The following is a 22,942-nucleotide window of genomic DNA, read 5'->3' as shown; positions in this document are numbered from 1 at the left end:
GTTTGGGAAAAAGGCGAAAACAGATTTTTCGCGCCACCCTAAAATGAAAATGGGCACCCTAATGAAAAACAAAAATGGAGTCTAATATTTTACGATTAAGAGCTAACATTCCCACATAAATGCACTTTCTGAACCATTGTGCAGAGGCTATGTGGATAGCATGGTTGTGTAAAACAGTCTTACATTCCGGCCTACCTTGGTTCTTGGACTTTTTTTATGGGTACAATCCCAAGCTGACGTTCAGTCTGAGAGAAAGAGATCCCATTTATTTCATTTATCAGGCTCATTAGCATTTTATCTGTAACAGAGCCGGGTTTTTATCGTGTACATGTACATATGTTAATGTTTCTATAAATTGTAAATTACACAGTAGTAGTAGCCATTTAGGCGTTAGGTTTTCTGTTCCATTACATTATGGTAAATTACACTGTTGTAGCCATTTAGGCGTAAGGGTATTCTATCTGTTCATCCATTGTTCAGCAGACCGGACAGCGGAGACAGTTGATATTGATCATTGTTGGGTTATTAATAGAACAGCAGCCCGATGTTTCTTGCAGAGCAGAGCAGTTGTATGGATGAATTGATCTTATTTCGACCGTGGATCGATCTCCATCGCTGATGATGGTTGCGTGGACGTAGTTATTCTAGAATAACACAAAGATGGTCAATTGAGGGCCCTGAGTTTGAACTCACGATCGATCGCTTAGTAAGCGAACGCGTAACCAAGTGGCTACGAAGACCCCCTGACAATTAGAGTTGAACTTAGGTTATTTCCAGCAGTGCATACTGTTAATGGCTCTTCTTACTATCGTACAACGAATTGTAATACAACTTTCTCTTTGGAAGATCTTTTGACGACAGTATTATCTAGAAATAGTGTTTTCCTTATGTATTTTACACATACATTTTTTATCTTCAATTCCAAATTGAAGCGACAAATGACAAAACATCTGTATTTTTTATTCGAATGAAAGTTTTTTTTCCTTTGGGTTGAAGGAAATATAAGTTTTCCACAGCAACTGAGATTTTTTTTGACTGAAGCGTAAGTTTTTAGTAAGTTTTTAGTAAGAGCAATCTTTGCTAATCTATATCTCAAAAGTTATGACTCGTACCGAAATAGTATCTTAGAAGGAGTTATAGAGTATTGACGTTTGAACGTGAATAAAATATACACTGAGAAAAAAATAGTGTTCTTTTTTATTTACGAAGAAAAACTTCAATTTGCAATATCTAAAAAAGTATTTTTTTAATTGTTTTTTTCAATTTTTTCATATGAAATAGAAGTCATGTAGAAAATTAAAAAAATAAGTCCAAGATAATAAAACTATTTTTGACAAACTTTTTGAAACTTTGAATTTTTGTATGTAAACGATCAGTTTCAGGCACACATTATGGATCTCATTGTCAATCTCCTTCTGAATGCAGCCATTATTGTAATAATTTAAAAGAAAAAAATCCGATTTACTATCTTTGTATGGTAAATAGGCCTTTTTAATATGTTTGTTGTGTTATACGAAACATTATGAATTTGCTTATAATTTCCAACAACTTTTCCAAATACATCACTATGGTAAAACTATATGTTTAGGAGTTACGCTCAAAACTATTTGAAGGTATTTGGGTTAATACAAAACGTAATAATAACTCGTGTTGCTCAATCAAAACACGAACAGTTTCCAAAGTGGAATTGAAATCCCAACAACACAAATACACCTCGTTCATTCAATCGGACGTTATGAAGATAATCAACTTGTTTACGTTATGCATAGAATGTACCTGAGTCAGGTTTTTTCAGGTACCTCTGTATATGTATATAAAGTTACTCAGATTCAAACATCGTTCATCAGTCGAACAATCTTCCTTATACAGGGGAACTTCGATATAACGTACACATTTTCAAAGTGTAAATGAATGATTTTTTGAATATTTTTTTCTGAAAGAACGATAAATTATCTGTATTTTGATACTAAAGCATGTTTTTTACCTTTAACCAATCCCGAAATACAACTGGTTTTGTGATTCCGGATTTTAAATGAATCGAGCTTTAATCAACAGTTCGAAGGGAAACTTCATGAGAAAGGCTGGTTTAGTCTTCTAGTTCAAGTTATTCATTAACTTTACCCAAACAGCAACACAATAAAGTAATATAAGCTACGTTTCTGAGTTCTTTATTGTGATTCGATATAACGTACAATTCGATACAACGTACAATTTTGGAAGTGAAATGTACGTTATATCGAAGTTACCCTGTAGATTGAATATCAGTATACCACAATGGACTGCAACAAAAAAAAAATCGTGGACGTTTCCGAAAAAACGGTAAGAAATGCTCAACTGAAGAACGTTTCTTAACCATGTCAGTGATTGAGAAACTTAAGTTAACGCCTAATTCTAATCCCTACATGTTTATGTTTTTATATCATTGGGCGTGTTTGGGATAAACATTGAACACTAGCGAAAAGCATGTTCGTGTACAGCAAAAACATGTAATTCGAACATCACGTACACATGTGTGAGTGTTTTTTGGAAGACTGATTGTGTATATTGCGACATACGGTCAGCTTGGGCATTGTTTTCTCGGGGAAATGAATATCAATCCATCATCTGAAACTGCTTCTAAAAAAACCACGTAAATCATCGGCCCAGAGTCACCAAAAACAGCCTACTAAAAAAATGTTTGTAAAATATCGATGCATTTAAAAACCATATATTTGCGTAGTCCTACGTTAGCAATGCGTCCGTGTTCTGGACATTAACCCTTTTCGTGCACTTGCTAAAAATACCAACGACTATATATCGTTGCGCCTTCGTTGGGACCTTATTGTACTCATCACAAGAGATCTGTGTTTCAAAATAACTTTCTAAAATGTTAAAACGGTTCATATTCGATGCAACACAAGTGAAAAAATTGTTATTAGGGTTAACTTTTTGTTAAATTTTATGCTGATTAGTGCCGCGGGTCTGTACATTACACCAATCGGCATCGGTAATCGGTCTAACGAAACACAATTCGTATCGTTTTATTCTCCGTTTATTTCCGAATATGCTGCTTTTTATATTTCGTAAATCTCACTTCTACTTTCGTTTTTACGAGAATTTTCGCAAACCTCTGCAAGTTTACCGATTCGACCCGGTATTCTTCGCTTGGGCACGTTCTTTTCGCTGGTACTAAAAGGGTTAGACTCTCTTTAATTGTAGAATCGTTGTTTTTAAACCTTGCACTTGGATATCTTTTTTGTAAGATGAAGAGGTAAGCTTTCGTTATTAAATCCAATAACTCCATCTTGAATTTATTTTTTGTAGAAGCGATCAACACTTGACAATACAAAAAAAACCTCTAATCATTCTCACTTGTCCACTATAAAGCCGCCAACTTTTCTCTCGAGCCAAACGCAGTTTCGCAATTTTCTGGACCGTCCAGGAAGCTGCACTCGCTCGAACCGGAAGATAACATTGGGATAATGATGATGTAGTGAAACCCCTTCCGTGAACCATTCATCCTTCGAATGGTTTGAAATTTTGCAGCATCATTAGGCGCTGCTGTTTAGGGTAGGTTTCAGTTTGCGCCATGTAATCAGCAGTGGCATTCATCGCAGCCGGGGCTGACGTTTGACTGTTTTGCCCCTGAGGGAAAAGTTCATCCCGAAGGAGCCGGCGGAGGCGGAGGTTTGGCTACGGAACTATTGTTGGCGACAATTTGCTCTCTGGCATCGATTTCGCATCAGTCTGCTTCACAGAAGACAAATGTTGGGAAATCGATCAGATTGCTCTGCCGTAGGGCGGAAAAGAGTATAGAAAAACATACACATTCGTTCTTTTAGATCCTCGCAAAGATTTATCACTTTCGAATGCCCCAACAACTAACAATGGCATTTTTGCTCCCTTTCCATTATCTAATGGAGGGAACCCGAAGAGCTCGTGTATCCCTTTCACGGGGGAACCCACCCTCATGCGAACATAATATGAGGCAGCGTCGGATGCATTTCGCATCTCAACACAAAGGGAAGCCTCGACGTTTCTGCTCTGGGGGGAATTGTTTGCTGATTGCACTTTTTGCTTACGGTTTGACGTGGCGCAAAAGTGGGTCAACGCAACGGGGTTTGAGCTTGTGATTCCTGTCAGGCTTGAGGCTGACAAACATGGATTTCCGTCCGCTCTCTTAAACCACTTCCCATGATGCAGCACTGTATTTGTTCCGAACCTACAGAAGAATTGTGTTTCTCGAAATGCATTTAGTGTCATTGCTATTCAATTATGAAACTGTTTGTTTTGAGACCGACCTAGCAAATTGTATTCGAACTCTATCTGGTATGGTTCCAATATTTGGGTCGACTGGGCAAGTGATGGTTCGAGATAGGTGATATTCAGACTTCAGCATTGCCGGAACACTCCATCGCACTTCTTCTGATTATACCCGACCGGCTGACAAGCATCCAACAGATGTTGCTCGGCAGCTCACCAGCGCCCCCATACGGTTTAAGTGAGTCCTTTGTAGCCCATAAATTTCAAAAAACTGTCGCTGCGGGAAGCGGGTCAATTTGTGCATCGGCCGCAACCCCAGCCTACGAAACACAAATCTCGTCATCCCGTATCCTACCTCCCTCTCCTTTTTTCAACTGTTATCGTTATTATTGTGTGAAGACTGTTTCCGAATCGGGTGGGATGTCAACTGATCCTACAGGAATGCAATGGAGCGTACGCATTTCGATTGGTTTGATTTAATGCAATGATTGGCGCCGGCTTCCGGACGTCACCGAGACTTAGTGGGTCGGTGAGATACAAATGTCCTCCACCGGGGGTTCCACAATTAGAACGTTGAATTTGCTCATACTGTGACGCAAGTGTACGGTTACCGAGATGGTGAAATGGTTCTGCCGACGACAGTAAGCAATTGTTTGTGAACGGATTTGCAATGTTCGTGTCGACAAGGTAATTTAAAGAACGTGCGTCAGGTAATAGGCATTCATTTAATCAAGTAATTGAACCAATTTTATATCACGATTGATTGACATGCCTTTATGAGCCTTTATGTGCCTTTATGAGTTTTTATGAGCCTCATACACACAAATTTCTGTAGAACCACATGCTAACCACTCAGTGGCAGCATGAACATTTGGATGAAAGAAAGATATATCTTCAGTTTTCAATACTTTTTCCTCCGATTCGTTCTTGTAACTCAAACAATGTGATCAAAAGCGAAAATTCGGAGGTATTCAGACACATCCTTCCAAAAACCAGCAAAGTCACACAAGTAGAAAGATTTTTTTCCACATTGCAAAGTCAGTCCTTCCCGATAGGAAAATGTGTGTTTAAAAATGCTGACTGGCATATGTTCCGAGCAGAATAATAGATTTCCCCGAACAGAAATTCTATCCCACAAAAAATCGAACTAGACGGCGCCAGTGGTTGTATGGTTAGCGTAACAGCCTCACAATCCGATCGGCCTGGGTTCAATCCCAGCTGGCGTCGTTGGGATTTTCTGAGGCGAAAAATCTCTGGTTACGTCTTCCTTCGGAGCGGAAGTAAAAGAAGTTGGCCCGGCTCATGAGTTGTTGAGTCTGATAGGTAGGAACAGGTGGAGTCGCCTCCCTGATGTCGGTGATTGGCACTAAAGTGGCGGAAATAGGCCGACGAAAAATAAGCGAAGATAAAAAAAAAAAAAAAAATCGAACTTTTGCTATCGCAGTTTCCATCGAATCCGGGGAGGAAGCCGATTAATTAATCATAGCAATTAACTATTTACGGTGGCAACCAGGTTCTGAAAAGTCAAGATCCGTTGGATTGGCACCTGTGTGTTGGATCGAGCAGGAAAACTAACTCACTTGTGTAATGACTCGCCAGTATGTTATTGGGAACGTTAACGTTTTTCCGATGAAATTATGAAATAATCGACTCAATTTTTTAAACGGTTTGTTTCACGGGATGTCGAAGTTAATTTGCACTTAACCTTAACTGTTTCGATGGTTCGATGACTCATTTCAGATTTTAAATAAAATCAGTTAAAACATGTTGTACCCTAGCAGAAAAATTCAGTTTTTGTACATAATAACATTACGATTCTCATTTCCACTGGGTGTATCAATCAAGTCATATTTGCAATGCCACAGTTATTCGGATTGCTGAAAATGATTAAGTAAACACAAATATACACTGAATTCAAATGCAATTGTTTACACTAAAAATAGTGATCGAATCCTCCATTCCGTTCGTATGAATACGTGTGAAGCAGCATCTGTACGCGATGGTTCACCCTGTTGATTTATTTATTAGTTTTTCTTCCGTTCGCCACTGCGCGGTTTAATATTCGAAAGCCAAGGAAGTCTTCCATCAGACGTACACACATAATTCATAGCCATAAAAACATACGGATTCCATCCGAATGTATCCAAGCTTCCCGTGGATAATGGAAAATACTTACGAACGGCCCGTAAACAAGAGGGCTTAGCTCGTTAATTTTTGTCCAGAGTCAGCGCTCCATCAGGCAGAAAAACAATATGAGAACCCGCATGCCCGGTGGAATTCCACAATCAAATCTTGTCGTAAATTTGCCATAAAACACTTTCACCGGAACGGCAAGGGAATCGAAGATCGTTCGCTCGTTTCAATGGGGTTTTTTGCGTTTCGATTTAGTAGCGCCAAAGCTCATTTCGTTCCAGCGAAAGCTGAAAATTTATTTCCTTGTAACGGGTGTTAAATAAAAAATGAGAATTTTTTCAATCACATATAAAAAAAAATATTTTTTTTTCCATCGATTTCAGTATTTTTTTTTATTAATAACATAATGTATTTTCTTCAAAAAAAGTCACGGGAGGGTTGTGTCCGAGACACGACCGCATAGTTGACGTAGGATTCCGTTAGGCTATCTGTTGATTTTGGATATGTTTGACGAATTACATCGTTAAACTCTTTGATAATGATTTGGTGACTCTGAAAAGGGCCGTTTTGTTTAGTTGTTGGATATTGTTTGTTCACTCCACCACAGTAATTACCGAGTGATGCTGATAGAAGGATGGTAAACAGTAGTTGGATGGTGCGTATCAAATAAAAGATACCGAAGTGGAACGAGATATGATGAAAACCGCCCTCTGTGATCCTAGACGAGATGCATCCTGTATTATATATGGATGAACTAAAGAAAAACTCCAATGTAATAAAAGATAATTACCAAAACCAAACACAATTATCGATTTTTCTCATCCGTAAAAACATGTTACTTTAATATAGAGAAAACATATTTGAAATGGAAAAGGTAATTTTCTTTTATAATTTTCACTTTCTGAGTAATTCTTCAACCCAATGCGAATTTTATTTGGACTAACAACAACTAATACTATATGTAGAGCATATGGGAAATCACTTTTTCTAATATTTCTTCACTTTTCCAGTTTTTCTCGCCGTATAAACTTTCCTTGGATGAAAATTAACACAACAAAACAGACAGCTTAAACCTCGAGCACACCTTGGATTCTATTTATGAAAATTGAAATAAATCGTTTCAAATATCAAGTCATTTTTAACACAACTGCTACCATAATTATAATTTTACACTTATACTTGTGCTAATTTTTTCACAATACACGATCGGTCATTGATATGAAATCTCACAAAACAACCAACATTAAAGTTCCAAATTAAAATTTTATTTGCTAGAATTAATCGTATCACTCACGTTACTTGCAATATAAAAATGCCCCCGACTTGCATATATTTGAAATGACGATTTCCCCCGGGAACCTTGGTTTAGATATCTACACGTTTCCACCGTGAAGTGTACATTTTCGGTAGCTACTTTTATGAATTTGCAATGTCGATTTCCCCAGGCAGCTTGGTTTTGTCTCTGTTAGGGAACACATTTCGGTTGGAACAAAAGTGGCCCCTACTTTTATGTATTTTTAATGCTGATTTCACCCAGGCAGCTTGGTTTTGATTTCTCTGTTAGAGAACATATTTCTGTGGGAGCAAAAGTTGTCTCTACTTTTTATGTATTTGCAATGTCAATTTCCCCCAGGCAGCTAGGTTTTGATATCTCTGTTAGGGAACATATTTCGGTAGGACAAAAGTTCCCCCTACTTTCATATATTTTCAAAGCCGATTTCTCCCGAGCAGCGTGGTTTTGATGTCTCTGTTAGAGACCCGCCGCATGTGTCGTCAATTTCGACCAATCAGAAGTGGGTATTCCCGTTAGGATAGCGGTTGAGATTTTCCAATTTTCCGATAGTTAGTTTCAAGACATATATTATTTTCTTCAATATAAAAAATTGTTATGGAGTACCGAAATCGATTGACGAAAAAATATCATCAATCTATCATGAAATGGCTGAGCAATAAGCGTTTGAAATTGGACAATTTTCACGATGTGCTCGATTTTCGATTTTCAATTTGTACCCCAATATGTTCCCGAAAGACGTAATCCTACGTCAAAATGTCAGTGAATGTTTGAGTCAGGGCCGTGGTCTGCTGTTCGACGCAACTTTATCGCGATGCTCTCACAAGAACGTTGTACGGCACTTACGTCCATTTTCCTGATACAATTCCGGATTCTTGTAGTCAGTTGCTTCGTGTCCTTGGCCCTCCAATTGTTTTTATACACTAGGGCACTGAGTGAGCCAAAGAAATTCTCTATTGGGCGGCACTGGGGCAAGTTTGTTAGGTTACGATCTTTCGGCACGAACGGTATCTTTTTCTCCTCAAGATACGCCAGCGTCTTCTTGGCGTAATGGGAAGACGCCTTGTCCGGCCAGAAGACGTACTTCCCATCCGCGTGATGCTCGTTCAGGAACGGCAGAAGGAATTTATCGAGGCACTCTTCTCGATAGATTGGATGGTTGATTGCCAGACCGCTCGGCTTAAACCAAGGCTTTGAAATGTCCCGGTCGGAAATGGCGATGTACAACATAACCTTTTTTTCAAACTTGTGCTTGAACTTGTATTTCACTTCAGGCGGTGTGGATGACTTGTCGCTGGAGTAGTAATTATCATTTCCTGGAATATGCGTTTTGGACAGCGGAAAATAGCTTTCGTCGTCCAGAACGAAAGACGTTCCGCGGTATTTTTTGGACATCCACCGACACTGTGATTTAACCGTCTCAATCTGCTCCTCCGTGTACTCCGGCGACCTCGTCTTCTTCCTGTAGACGAGGTCCGATGGATCAATAAGTGGGAGCAGTCATATTTCCGACCGGCGTCACGCAGGCGGGTTGCGTCCTTGTTGTCAAACAGCTTCTTTAACGATGTCTTCCTCTGCTTCGTCATTATCGTCACCGGACGACCACTTCCGACCTTACGCTCTACGTTCAGGGAACCTAGGATACGATATACCGTACTGACAGGTACATTTTCTTCCTTAAAATGTGCCACCGTGAACTTTTTTCCTTGCTGGAAATGCGTTTCGTAGAACCGTACAATGCGTTCGCGGAGCACGTGCTGTTTCGACGCCATCTTTGCTTTGACTAAATTCAAACTAGCAAAACCAAATACGTCTACTGTTTCTAAGGAGCCCAGAGAGTAATTTTCTTGGAGAAAGAAAATGTTACGCTCTTTATTTGAGTTACTGAAAGGTATTGAAAAAATTCTCATTTTTTATTTAACACCCGTTAGATCAATATCCACAATGAAGAACGGTTCCTTTAAACAGTGTCGAAATTCCATTTCGCTGAAATTCTCTGAATCTCAACATTATTTTAAAAACTATTGAAACAATTTTCGTTTTTTGTTGATAAATACTACGTAAAAAAGCGGTGAGTTTCTGTCTTTCATCTGAGATATCAACATCATCTCCATTTGGATTCCATAACCTTTCATTTATGATAATTCAGATGACAACCGACTATGTCAGACAAGCTTTCTTTGCAGGTTTTTGACAAACGAAGAAAAAAAAGAATTACTATCAAAAAGGATTTTCTGTTTTTTTTCCTATGCAGACAGACAAACAGTTCTCAAGATAATAAAGATCCAAATCATTCGGAATTTTTATTCATTGATTCATTTAATTCCATTTCGGAATTGCTGTTACATTTCTGCGAAGGAGCCTGCATATTAGAATTTGTGGATTGTTTTATTGGAAATTATGTTTCCAACAGCAAAGAGATACAGAAAAACTTATTTTTTCTTATTTTTTCTTGAAAGCTGAGGATTCTTTACATGACGTATCTCGATATCAGAGATGCATTTTTTTTCATTCTTGAGATACAATTTTTCAAAATTAAGTTCGAAAAATTAATTTTTCCTCCTATTTCCCACTATAAACATTCATTACATTTGAACTACTGAACCGATTCAGATGACCGACATATCAAATTGAAGCTTATGAAGTAGTTTTATTTAAAAAAGAACTATTGTTTCGATTTTTTGGATTTTCGTTTTTAACATTTATTGATTGAGTTAGTTTTTCATAGTTATCTGGGTTAAAGATAGAGGGCGCTATATTTTTTTATATTTTTGTGGAAAGCTGAGGATTTTTTACAAAACATATGTCAACATATAACGAATCAATTCCAACTTAAAAAAAAAAAAATCTTTATTGTACCATTGGTTATGAAAAAATCAAACCAATAACTCTATTGCACCGAAAAAAAAAGATTTTTTTTTACTTGCAAAGAAAAATTGAAAATTTGAATTTCTCATCAGATACGTAATTTATTTTGTTGAAAAAACTTCTGCTTACACAGAAGACCCTAAATAGAACGCTTAGGCGGCTCGCACACCTGAGCAATAAGCAACTAGTAACATGCAATAAGCAATACAGGTCGGACTCGATTATACATAGATTCGATTATATATGATTCGATTATATACAATTTTGGACACGATTATATACAGTTTGAAAAAAAAAATTCTAAAATGACTTATTTCAAGAAAATATGTAACCTCTCAACGTTAAGGTGAAATTCAAGGGCTATTATAAGTACAGTAGGGTAAACATAGCGATTTTCGAGATTTTGCACCAGGAATTGTTTATATCGATATTGCAGCGAAATTAAGAAAGACAGAAGTTGGGTAACAAAGAACAAATTGTAGAGTGGTTTTGGAGCTTTAATTTGATTGATAGAAACAATCAAGTTTAAAATGAATTTTTGGGGCAAAATTAATAATTACTCATTAAAAATTACTAACCTATAAATGTTTCCTTCCCAAAACGTTATTTAAATCCACTAATTTAGATGCTCCACTACCTGTACTAAATTAGCTCATCTTTCAAATGAAAGCAAAAATTTAAGGCAACAGAGTTCGAAACAAAAATTGTTGGAATTTGAACATATGCGTAGAAATTTTTTTTTCATCAAATATGATCATCTATCACCTCCTGAGAGATTCTGGAAAAAATATTTTTCCATGTGAGAAAAAAGTTTTTCGAACGAACGAAAAACGAACGAAAAACAATTTTTTTGACCCGATTCTATACAGGATTCGATTATATACAGTGAAAACAGAGAGATGTTGAATTAAAGAGGCTTTAAACTTTCCAGTTCATTCGTCTCTATACAGTGAAAAGAAATTGGATACTGTATGTGATATTCCGGCAAACAATACACAACATTATCAATTGCTTGAAAACCGACATCCATATCTTTCTTAATGTCGTCATCAACACACTCGTACTGTCATTCCGACTACACACTAAATCTAGGATACCACATCCTCCCCTCACATTAAGAGCCCTCGCTTACTACAGACTTTCTGTCAACCAACAGTTTGGTCGGGTCGGCCTTCTGGTGCAAAAACCGACCCAACTGAATCGGCGTAATGTGCGCACATGCATACCTCTCCGTACTGATTAAGAAGCCGACCAAACTATCGGCCGACAAACCAGTCTGCAGTCTGCGGGGGCTCTAAAATGTAACGATACCAGAAAGTATCAGACAAGAAATATCTCATTCATTCATTAGCTTCATCGATCACATCAAGGAATCTCTGGGGTCTTCTGATTTGCCACGCATCCAGGCGCTTTGTGATAGATTCTCCGTTTTCTGATAATGCACCTTCAGACGACTGGGTTTCTTAGGATCCTTTGTTAACGATTCGTGTTTCGTGTCGAAATGGCTGCCAGATCTTTGAGTTGATTCAGGAACTTCCTCCCGCACTATTTAACGAAAATGTGAATCAATATATTTCTCTGCTCTGACTCCGCTTTGCGTATGTTGAGGGGCAAATTCTCTTTTCAAGTGGCTTGAGCAGTCCGATAGCCATTTTAATGCCGCTTTCTCCTGCTTAACCTGTACCACTTTTTTTTCGCAATACTACGCAATGTACCGACTTCCACTAAGGTGATTCCTGGCCTTTCTCCATTCTCAATACTTTCCGATTCATCACTTGACTCCTCCGAAAACGAAATATCACTTATTCACCAAAATCCGTTCATCTTTACCGAAATTTAACAATTAATATTGTAAACTGATATCAGTGCAAGTTTAAACGTCAACGTCATTTCCGTTTGTTTCATTTCATGAGCGGGCAGCGGTCATTTAATTTATTTTTTATGTTTGTCTGCTTTGAATATTCGACCACATAAATAGATTCTATTTATATGCTGGTCTTGGGCATCACCCGACTCAGCTGTTTTATACTGAACAAGTTGGCCTTGGGCTTGACCCGACTCAACTGTAACCGAAACTCGATGAATACCTTTTCTGTACAAGTTGGCCTTGGACTTAACCTGACTCAACTGTTTTGGCCTTGAGCTATACTCGACACAAAACATTGAGTACAAGTTGGTCTAAAGCTTTATTCGACTCAACTGTAACCGAAACTCGATGTATAACCTTTCTGTACAAGTTGGCCTTGGGCTTAACCCGACTCAACTGTTTTGGCCTTGAGCTATACTCGACTCAAAACTTTAAGTACTTAACCGCTGACCTGACTCAGCTGTTTTGACCATGATTTATATTCGGCGTGAATTTTTTTCATTTATAAGTTGGCCTTGGGCTTAACCAGACTCAACTGTTTTTACCATAGGGAAATCGCCTTCCTAGCAACCTTTTCTCGTCGGGTTCATCCCAATGTCCTGGAAATAAAAGTAATGATGGCGGAGTTTCAAGCGACATAGCATGCGCTACCATAACGACAATATTTGTGTCTACATTCAACTGCCTAAAATACTACCTGCAGAAAATAATTTATCTATTAGAAGTGTATTATTCTAATAGATAAATCTAGAATTCCCGCTGATTACGAGTACAATGTGGAAGCATGCAGTGGTTACCTGTGAAATCATGTTGGAAAAAAGCGATATTTCAGTACAACGTTTTCGCTCCCCCACGGCCACAGGAAACAAACGAACCCTCACCTGTTCCAACCATATAGAATTCACATAGGACTTGCATAATATCGACAGTCCTATATTTTTCTTACCAATACTAACATACATCGCCTACTACTCCACCTCGATGTGTATTCCAATGGTTTCATCGGTTTCAGTGTCTAAACCAGGGGATTGTCAAGATGGCCGCCTCTTCGTAGTCAGCATAGAAAATCACGAGCATAAAAATCATAACCTTTGTTTTTGTTTATAAAATGTTTACGATCAAACTCATCATACGCAACGTACAACGTCATCAGATTGGTGCATTTCAACAGTTTCTACTCAAGTTGTCCAATATCACTACGATCGTATCTTATTGGAATAAATTAACATCAAAATAATAAAATGAAGTGCTTCGTGCGATCCTGCCACAGTGATTTTAATCGCAAATCAACAAATGAAACTTCCAGATGGGTATCCAAACATCGTTTCCCGAAGAAAACTGACCAACGGAATCGTTGGCTTCAAGCTATTGCAAATGCTGAAAATATTTGCATTAACATCGACTCCATTAACTTTAAAACAGTGAGAGTTTGTTCAAAACATTTCACTCGCAACTCCTACTATTCTCGCGCAACCCAACTTTATTTAACCGATGCAGCTGTTCCCACTGTTTTTGGTTTTTGCCAAAAACCTGACAGGTATTCATTTATTTACGTAAACGTACTGCAGGCTACAACTACCAAATATTGTTCATTTATTCCTAACACAAAGTGAGTTTCTCATATCCGATTCACTCAACGGAGCATGTGTTTATAGTTCGAAGGATTCATATAGTTCCTGTTTATCACACCAAAGTCACACCCACCGTAACGTATCTCTTCTGGATCCAGAAGTAGGACGCAAATCCGACGCATCAGGTACAACAATATGTTTCTTAGACTTCATATACAATCAAATTTTTTCGTTAAATTTAGCTACCGCCTTTGGCAATAAACATTCGTCTGAAAATATTAAAACGCTTGACGTATCAAACACATCAGACTCATTCAATCTGAATGATGAGCTCCAAGTTTCCGGCCATTCGAAATCCAATTCGTCGGGTTTATCCAGGGAAAATTTGCTTTTGCGTTCTCAAGATCCCGACCTGCAAACGCCAAGTATACCTACTATGTTTGGCTTGAACAGTCAAGCTTATGAAGTTGGTGACATCAATCTTGAGAATTCGTACCTGTCAGGTGCATCCACCCAAGCCACCAGCAAATCTGATGAATCCGATTTACCAGGTTCAACCAGACGAGGCTACGAGCTAGGGAACAGTAACCAACATGCTTCCTCAAAAATGACATCCACTACAATTATTTCAGAGAAACAAAACCGTAAAAAGTATAGTTCGAGTAAAATAAAATATATTTTTTTCAAAATATATCCATTTATTAGGCGAATTCGATACGCTGGTGACATTATTGGTCAAGATCTTACGAACGTCTCTTCGAGTTGCTCCCATGGCTGTTGATTTTCCACGTGTGTCCTCCAAGCATTTATTGGTCGGGGAACTTACGTTACTTTCTCCTTATCATTTAGAAGTTTGAGAAACTAAACACAGTACAAATGTAGTTTGCTGCGATATGAAAAAAAAAAACAAATAAGGTGCCTTTTATTCATTTATTTACTATGCAAATTTAAATACACTCGGATAGTCAATTTTCCAAAACAGTTATCAATCTGGTTATTGTTATCATGTTATTATAATGCGATTCAGATGCATAGATGCAGGAAATTTCTTTTCAAAACCGAAAGTTTATCCCCTAGTATAAGTTATTAGTTCCATTTTTTTCTGGTTCTAAATACAGGGACAAAACCATCCTGAAAAGTTCACTTGGTTCCGACAACGAAACCAAAATCCTACACTTGCTCACTTGTTTCCTTCTTTCCGTAGTTTTATCGGATTCAAAACCTGAGTCGCATTGATGTAATTATTGATAGTAACAAAGAAGAGCATAGTGTAAAGAAATGTGCGCATAGAAAGACAAGTCAGATAAAAGTTATACGTTGAGAAATTTGGCGTAAATGAGAGAAACAAACTTTTTTATGTTTTACATATGATTTACGTAGGAAGAATTTAACAGATATGGAACAAACGATTGGAGCTACAATAATGGTCATTTGTAATAACGTAAAGTTTAATACTTAATGAATACTGATCAAAGAATCGGGAGTTATGTCAACTTATTCACCCGAATAGTACGATACAATGATTATACGAACGAATGTAAGAACATCTGAGACATTTTTTTATAATTTTTTTTTTTGCAAATCGGTTGCGTGACTTGCTGGCAATATCAAGTGCTGTGCTCGAACAAAATTCCCTGGGTCGTATCCTCAAAACGACCCTTCGGACAAAGCGGTGTATTCCATTTCGATCAGATTCTGCATCTCCCGAAGCTCCTGGAACTTTTCATGATCCGAATATGTGCATAATTTACTGCCAAGCACATATTGCACCAAACTGAGGATAATCAGCGAATAGCTTACAGTAGCGGTGATGAACATGATTTCACACTTTTCCACATCTTTGCAGAAAGCTTCAACCTTGCTCTGGTCACGAATTTTCATATCCTCTTGTTTGACCCCGGCAGAGAACATAAAATCTGAATTTAAAACAAATTCATCAACAAGCGTTTTTTCCACGAGTATAATACACACTTACAAAATTACGTCAAAACTATATCGCTCCGATTGGACCGCAGATCCGGGTTTTCACAAATGTTCCAGAAAATAGTGAACACGAAAGTAACCATACTAAAGAAGCAAAGAATCAAAATCCAGGCGATCTCCAGTATGTAGATTATTTCCATAAACACGACGCAAGATATACAACCACCTACACGGGAGCCCCAGGCCCGATAAACCTTATACCGGGTGGCCCTGTTGCGATGAATCCAACGAAAAGTATCATCATCGAGGCGCCGATATCCACAAAAATCATTTGAACCGCCTCAGTCCTGGAATGAATTATAAATTCAGTGCGTAAGATCGTACTGATCGGAGCCATTAATCACCCTAAAAGACGTAGAAAACTTGCTCCGCTTGGTCCAGCATGATGATCGCAGGTGACCTTCGGCACAAAATTCCTTCGCTAACAAGGCATATAACCGGTGCTATCAGCGTAGCCTAACAAGATTAACATATGATTTCCAACAGCCGCCTCAAAAAAATTAAACATAACTTTGTAAGTTAACACGAAACGAAACACCGAAAACGCCATCAAAATATTGCGAAACAAACAAAATTAACCATGACAGTTCGATTGAATTATGTGCGAGGTACGTGAGCAACGTAAATAGAATACCAGGTATATTACATCGCCATATTGCTCTCCAATACAAAGAAGCTATTTTTAAAATCACTGCCACTGTTATCGCGGATTCTCCTAAAACTATTTTTTGCTTTTTTTTCTTTGCCTACCACTACATAAAAAAAGCGGAGAGTAATATACCTGGTATTTTATTTACTTTGATACGTGAGCCGCGGGCCTAGTTTTATGCTGCCTACGCTAAATTTGCACTGGTTGAGATAGGGGTGCCAGGACTCTGGTCTAAACCAGAAACAAAAATATGATTTATATTTCTATTTTTTATATCACTCACCAGTCTGAGAAATCGATTAAATTTATTCTCCTTGTATGGCGGATCGCCAATGTGATATTCCGGCAAACAATACACAACATTATCAATTGCTTGAAAACCGACATCCATATCATTCTTAATGTCGTCATCAAGACGGGTCTATGGTACTAGGTGAGGCCGTTTCGTCACTAAGTTGGTTAGGGGAGCGGTATATGAAAACAGTACGGAAGAAAGCAGAAGGGGAATTATTTCCTTGAAGCGTGAAAGAGACAGACTGATCACGAGCGAGCTCCGGCACAAGCGTATTGTGTTTTGTTTACAAACAAAACACAGTAGATTTTCAAGATGGCTGAAGAGTGGTTTTAGCAAGTTGGCCCACCTTAGAATATACTTCTACGCGCCTTGGTCGTCATCAACACACTCGTACTGTCATTCCGACTACACACTAAATCTAGGATACCACACTGTATATAATCGAGTCTGCGCTGTATTACGCTATCGCTGGCGCCTTTGTAGAGCAACATATATCGCATAGGGGAAATGCGGTTAAAATGAACACCCCACGGGATATGCGCATCTACTGCGTCCACATACCGCTACAATCTCCGTCCTTAGAGGAATATTATAGCTTAACTAATTGTTTTTTAAGATATCTAACGGTTTTTATTCTAAAAAATCAAAATAATACACATTTCCTTAAAAGTAATACAGTTGTAAAATCAAACTTTTTTTTAGTGTGCGGTTAAAATAATCACCTGGTGCTGGTAAAATGAACACTTGTACTTATCATGTTAAATGGGTTAGATTTGTACGTTGTTTCATGTCCAAATTTGTTTGCAAAGTTATTGAGAAAGTAGGTATATCCGTGAAATAATCTGGTTCTATTCTTCTATAGTGGTATTTAGAATTTTCTCATACCTACAAGGTAGGTATAGAAACACATAACGCTTCACATACTAAGGTTTTGTTTTGTTTAGGGTGGCATATTTTTCCAGAGTCAAAGCCCCAAAAGGAATACCTCGAAAGGCAACATGTGATAAGGTATATCAGCTCCAGAAAACATAACATTGTAAGTCGTTATCCGGTGGTGGTTAATTTTGCCTCAAATACAAAATATGTTACCTGTTGCATATTGCGTATTGTTGCTTGTTAGTTGCTTAGGCTGATGTCACATTAGGCGGATTCGCCGCCGCGGATATCGCGACGGTTTTTTCTCAATATGAATTCGCTTCCAAAACCGCCCCGCTCTGTGTGACATGGCTCATTCACAATACAATGTAGATCCTCCGCTGCGGTTTTACTCGCAGAATCCGCCTAATGTGACATCAGCCTTATTGCTCCGGTGTGCGAGCCGCCTTACAGTGAAAAACTTATCAACTTGTTCCAGTTTCAACGAATTTAAATAAAATTTTCTGCGGCGCTCTAAAATCGTGGTTTTGTTACATAACAATTATTCCCAAATTAATGCCGTACATTTTAGCAGCCCAATAAAAAGGGTGTATTATATGATACCTTTAGATTTTTTTTGGATAAGTGAAATATTGAAATAATATTCCAAATGCAGTGAAAAATATATATTTTTCTTGAATGAAATATAGTTGCCCCGGTCTTATAAAGGGTTCAACCATGTCGATAGCTTAGGAATGATTGTACAATATTGGACAAAACACGTGCAACTGAAGTCTGCATTTGATAAAACACATTGGCAAACTTTATTTCTCCACAAAATTTAAAGAAAAACTTTTTGGAGTTAGCTTAGCGGTCTAGCAAATACATATATAATCAGTCGCTTGTTTTTATCATAACGGTAGAGTTTTGTTGACAAATGCTTTTTCGTGTTGGTCAAAACATTTGCAACATTTCATTTTCTACTGTTGATTCCCTTCGCAAAGAAGAAGAACTAGTGTGAACTTAACTATAAGAAACTTGCTTTTTGATTGATACTCCTTTGTAACTAGGTAAACATTATACGATTTTGCTTCATTTTTCCCAACAATTGTAAATTGTTTTTATTTGTCATGTCAAGCATCGACATGGCTCCAGACAGTCTTGAATTGGAATTAAGAAAGAAGATCATCGACGATTACGTGAACGGCATGTCACAAAAAACAATTTGTGACAAATATCGAGTGAAAAAGTCAACCGTATCATGGTTATGTTCCAAATATCGGTCAACTGGGAAGATTGCTGTTGACCACAAAGATGGAAGACCTCGCTCCACCACCTCTAGGGAGGATTCATTGATCGCCAGATCGATCAAAAGAGGCTCAACCAAATAATCACTTAAAGTTCAGAAGGAATTACAGCTGGCCGTGTCCACCCGCATAATCAGACGACGTACCGTTCAACCGGTTTGTTTTCGCGACGCCCGGCAATAAAACCTCTCATTTAATTGAAGAACCAGAAGAAAAGGCTCCTATTCGCTACATCACATATTGGCTGGACAGTGCAGAAATGGAGTACGGTCCTGTGATGGTCTGGGGATGTTTTTCTGCTAGCGGTCTTGGTCCGATTCATCGGATTAATGGAATTATGGACCGTTTGGGTACAACAACATCCTAAGAGACGTTATGCTGCCTTATGCCTAAGAGACGTTATGCTGCCTTATGCCTTATGCTGCCTGCTAAAATGGCCAAACATACCGATTTTTCATGGGTTTGCTTTCACACGCACTGACGAAGCTACCCATGCGGCATCAATCATAGTAACCCATGAGCCAGCAGAAAAAATTTGACAGTTCTATCAGTCGAACTCTAACCGTAATGGCGAAAACATTGAAGCTACTCCGTTCCGAAGTGTGCGCGTTCGAAGAAGGATACCCCGCCGCGTCGAAAACGGACATCGTGCGGCACTTTGTGGACGCCGGATACGCCCGTTCCAGCATCTACAACATATTGGCACTATTGGACAGCAATCAGAGCACCGAAAGAAAGCCCGTTTCCGGACGGTCAACGACCCTGAGCGACATGAAACTCCAAAGGGTGCTGAAGAGGAAGATCGAGGGAAAAGTGGCTACACCGCTGCGTGCGCTTGTCCGGGAGGTCGGTGCAACCGGCCAAACAGTGAAAAAGTACCTGGCAAACATCATACATACATGTCAGGAAGCGGATGTTCCGTCCACTGGTCTCGGAGCTGCAGGCAATGACGCAGCGACGGCGGCTGAATAAGATGGTCGAGACGATTTTCCCGGCGAATAGCGACGTGGCAGAGCACTTCGTATTTTACTTCCCCACGGAGGAAGTGAGCTCCGAAGTGAAGTTTATTTCACACACCAAGTTCCCTAAGAAGATGCTGCTGTGGCTGACTATCAGTGAGAAGGTCATGTCAAAGCAGCTCTTCTTTAGCTACTGACTGGCCGTGAATGGGGAAATTTATAGTATGAAGTCCTTGCCGGAAGTTGTGTCGTTCATCAAGAAACACCATAAGGGCGAAAATGCGGTGCTCTGGAGATGGAGCGGCTGAATATCGATGTGGTACCCAAGTCGGCGAACCCGCCCAATGTCCTCCAGCTGCGTCCCATCGAAAATTTCTGGGCAAAGCTGAAGCGTAAGATCTACTTCAACAATTTTGTCGCGAAAACTGAGAAGGAATTGATAAATAAATTGAAGAATGAACTCAAAAACATGCCTACACGCATGTTTTTGTGGGCCATGGCGAATGCTCCTGTTAACTGCCGGAAGGCCGATCGCAAGGGAGTAGATTTTTTGCAAATAAACTAATATAATTACCTTCCATGGGAAATTGATCAAACTCAATTATCTGTCGTAGTATTTTTATACCATCTGAAAAAAGTCTTTTTTTCAATGCAAACGTTATAGCAGAAATCTCTATATATAAGTTCGAATGCATTTTGTAGTACAACAAACAAACATCACGTGACAAAATAAAATTTTGATTTATTTTGTTCTTTGAGATATACTTGAGATATATACATTATGAGGAAGAAACATGCCGACAAAAACAATGAGCAACTGTATGACCAATTGCATATTCTCTATTCTATGTCCCCCTGATTTCACATCCGGGTAAATACTTTTAACTCACACTAATGAGCCATTCATCAGCAGTTTTGAAGGAAGTTTGATTCATTTCTTGTTCTGGATCTACCAGAGATCAACAACGTAATCTCAAATGGATTTAGGAGTTGTCAGTGGTCTAAAGATTTGAGATTTGGTTTGGAAACTCTCAGTGTTCGCAAATCATTCGATAATACTGTTATTTTTAGCACAGTGCCAGGATCGAACCGGTACAACCTATCATCAAATTGTGTTCGGGAAAAAATACATTTCACTTTTATATAGTCATTCCATGCCATTTATGTCATGATTTTTGAAAGTTAACTTGTTTTCTATCTTCGTTTAGTATTCAAAGTGGTTCAAAAGTTATGAAAAGAATTTAAAAATGTCACTTTTGGAAAAAGGGCTATACATGATTTTTCGGACCAATGGTTAACATATGAAAAAACATAACTTAAGACAAAAAAAAACATCTCTAATTTTTGGATATATTAAATCAACTTTTAAAAAAAAATTTAAAAAATTTGGCGCCCTCTAGTCAAAAGCCATCTAAACAATAAAAAAAAACAAATACAACCAATAATTACGAAAATAAGATCAAAATTTTTCGCAAGTGTAATATTTTTTCAAAAAAGTTAGCTTTCTTTAATTTAATATATCGATTATCTGAATCGGTCAAGTAGCTCAAAAAATATAAATTTTTGAAAAAAAGTCATTTATGGGAGAAGAGAGAAAAAAAATGATTTCTCGAACCACCCTAAATTGGAAATTGGCATCATATCGTTATATAATTTATTTGTTCATGCGCTATGTATATTTTATGTATTCTTATTTTATTATATGCTTGTTTTGAGTTAATTTCTACGACGAGTTACACATACGGTGTTCGTGTACCGGTTTCCCTTCGATTTTAAAGATAATCTGTTCATCATGCAACCAATGTTAATGTTTCAGAAACCACATTCCCTTTTGAACAGGTTTCACATCACTCTAATATTTTTCCGTTGCCACTCATAGTTTCAGTTATTTGACGAGAGTTTAGCCGGATGCTGGGTTGTATGATCTGCACCAGCCCGGCTAGATAACGTTCACTTCCCAAACAGGAAACAGGATGTGACCGAAGCTCCAAAATTATAATCCAATTCCCGTTACTCACGAAGCATTGTTGTCCGTACCTCGAGCGGTGAGGGGAAACAAAAGGAGCAACCTCGAAAACCAAATGTTTAACGGTTGACGCTCATTATTTACCGACCCTTTTACGGCCACATCCCGATTAGTGTACCGCAAACAACGACAGCAAGAGCGGAAAACGTTCCCAGCTGTGCACTTTCACAGGCTCCACCTCTTTCGGTTGCCATTTTCGGTTCATCCCATCTTACCGCGTTCCGGGAATGAGGCTCATCGAGTTGTAGTTTCCGTCCACTGGCTGACGGGTGGATACGTTTTTTCTCTCTTATGTTGTGTTGTGCTTCTTCTGGTTCAGATTACCACAAGGCTAATTCAGTGTTCGCTTGTAATTTTGCAATTTGAGTTTTTCGTCCCGCAAATTCGCTGCCCGCCAGTAGTCCAATATTTGTGTAGTACTCGTTACGAACCGTTCATCCGAATGGATAAATGTATAAATTGTCCATGATACGAATAATGGTGATAAATGGCCGTATCATGTAGCCATTGTTCTGGGGAAAATCGAAAAACGGTTCGGTCGATGGACGAAAACCACAGAGGAAATGATGAGGAAAACTAAATTGGATATCCGTTTTTCTTCGTGAGACGTTTGTTTTGCATTTTGCTCGGAGTTATCGTTATGATTATCCATAGCATAGGTTGTGAGGACGGGGGTGTTTTCGTGTGTTGAGTGTGATTCGAAGGAATTCTAGGAAATAATATGCTCAATTCCATCAGTGGCAATCATTCACTTACCTCATATATTTTGCGGAACAGTTGGAGTTAATTTGATTTGCAGAAAACTCAGTCGCAAATCGTTACCCGTTAATTTTGATGTCTCAGTTTCCTCATGGTTAATTGCGACCACTTCATTTGAATCGTAAACTGCACATCGG

The 22,942-nt window shown here is 38.4% G+C and overlaps 1 protein-coding gene and 1 pseudogene across 8 annotated transcripts in view; one reads left to right on the top strand and one right to left on the bottom strand.

Moving 5' to 3' along the window:
- LOC129775051 (uncharacterized) overlaps nucleotides 1-22,942 on the top strand; it is a 423,013-nt gene that overhangs the window by 294,896 nt on the left and 105,175 nt on the right. The gene's annotated exons all lie outside the window — the stretch shown is intronic.
- LOC129778744 (uncharacterized) lies at nucleotides 14,971-22,807 on the bottom strand (annotated as a pseudogene).

The sequence above is a fragment of the Toxorhynchites rutilus genome, chromosome 3 (genome assembly GCF_029784135.1).
Source record: "Toxorhynchites rutilus septentrionalis strain SRP chromosome 3, ASM2978413v1, whole genome shotgun sequence".
NCBI classification, from domain to species: domain Eukaryota; kingdom Metazoa; phylum Arthropoda; class Insecta; order Diptera; family Culicidae; genus Toxorhynchites; species Toxorhynchites rutilus.
This window is presented reverse-complemented; position numbering and strand designations above follow the sequence as displayed.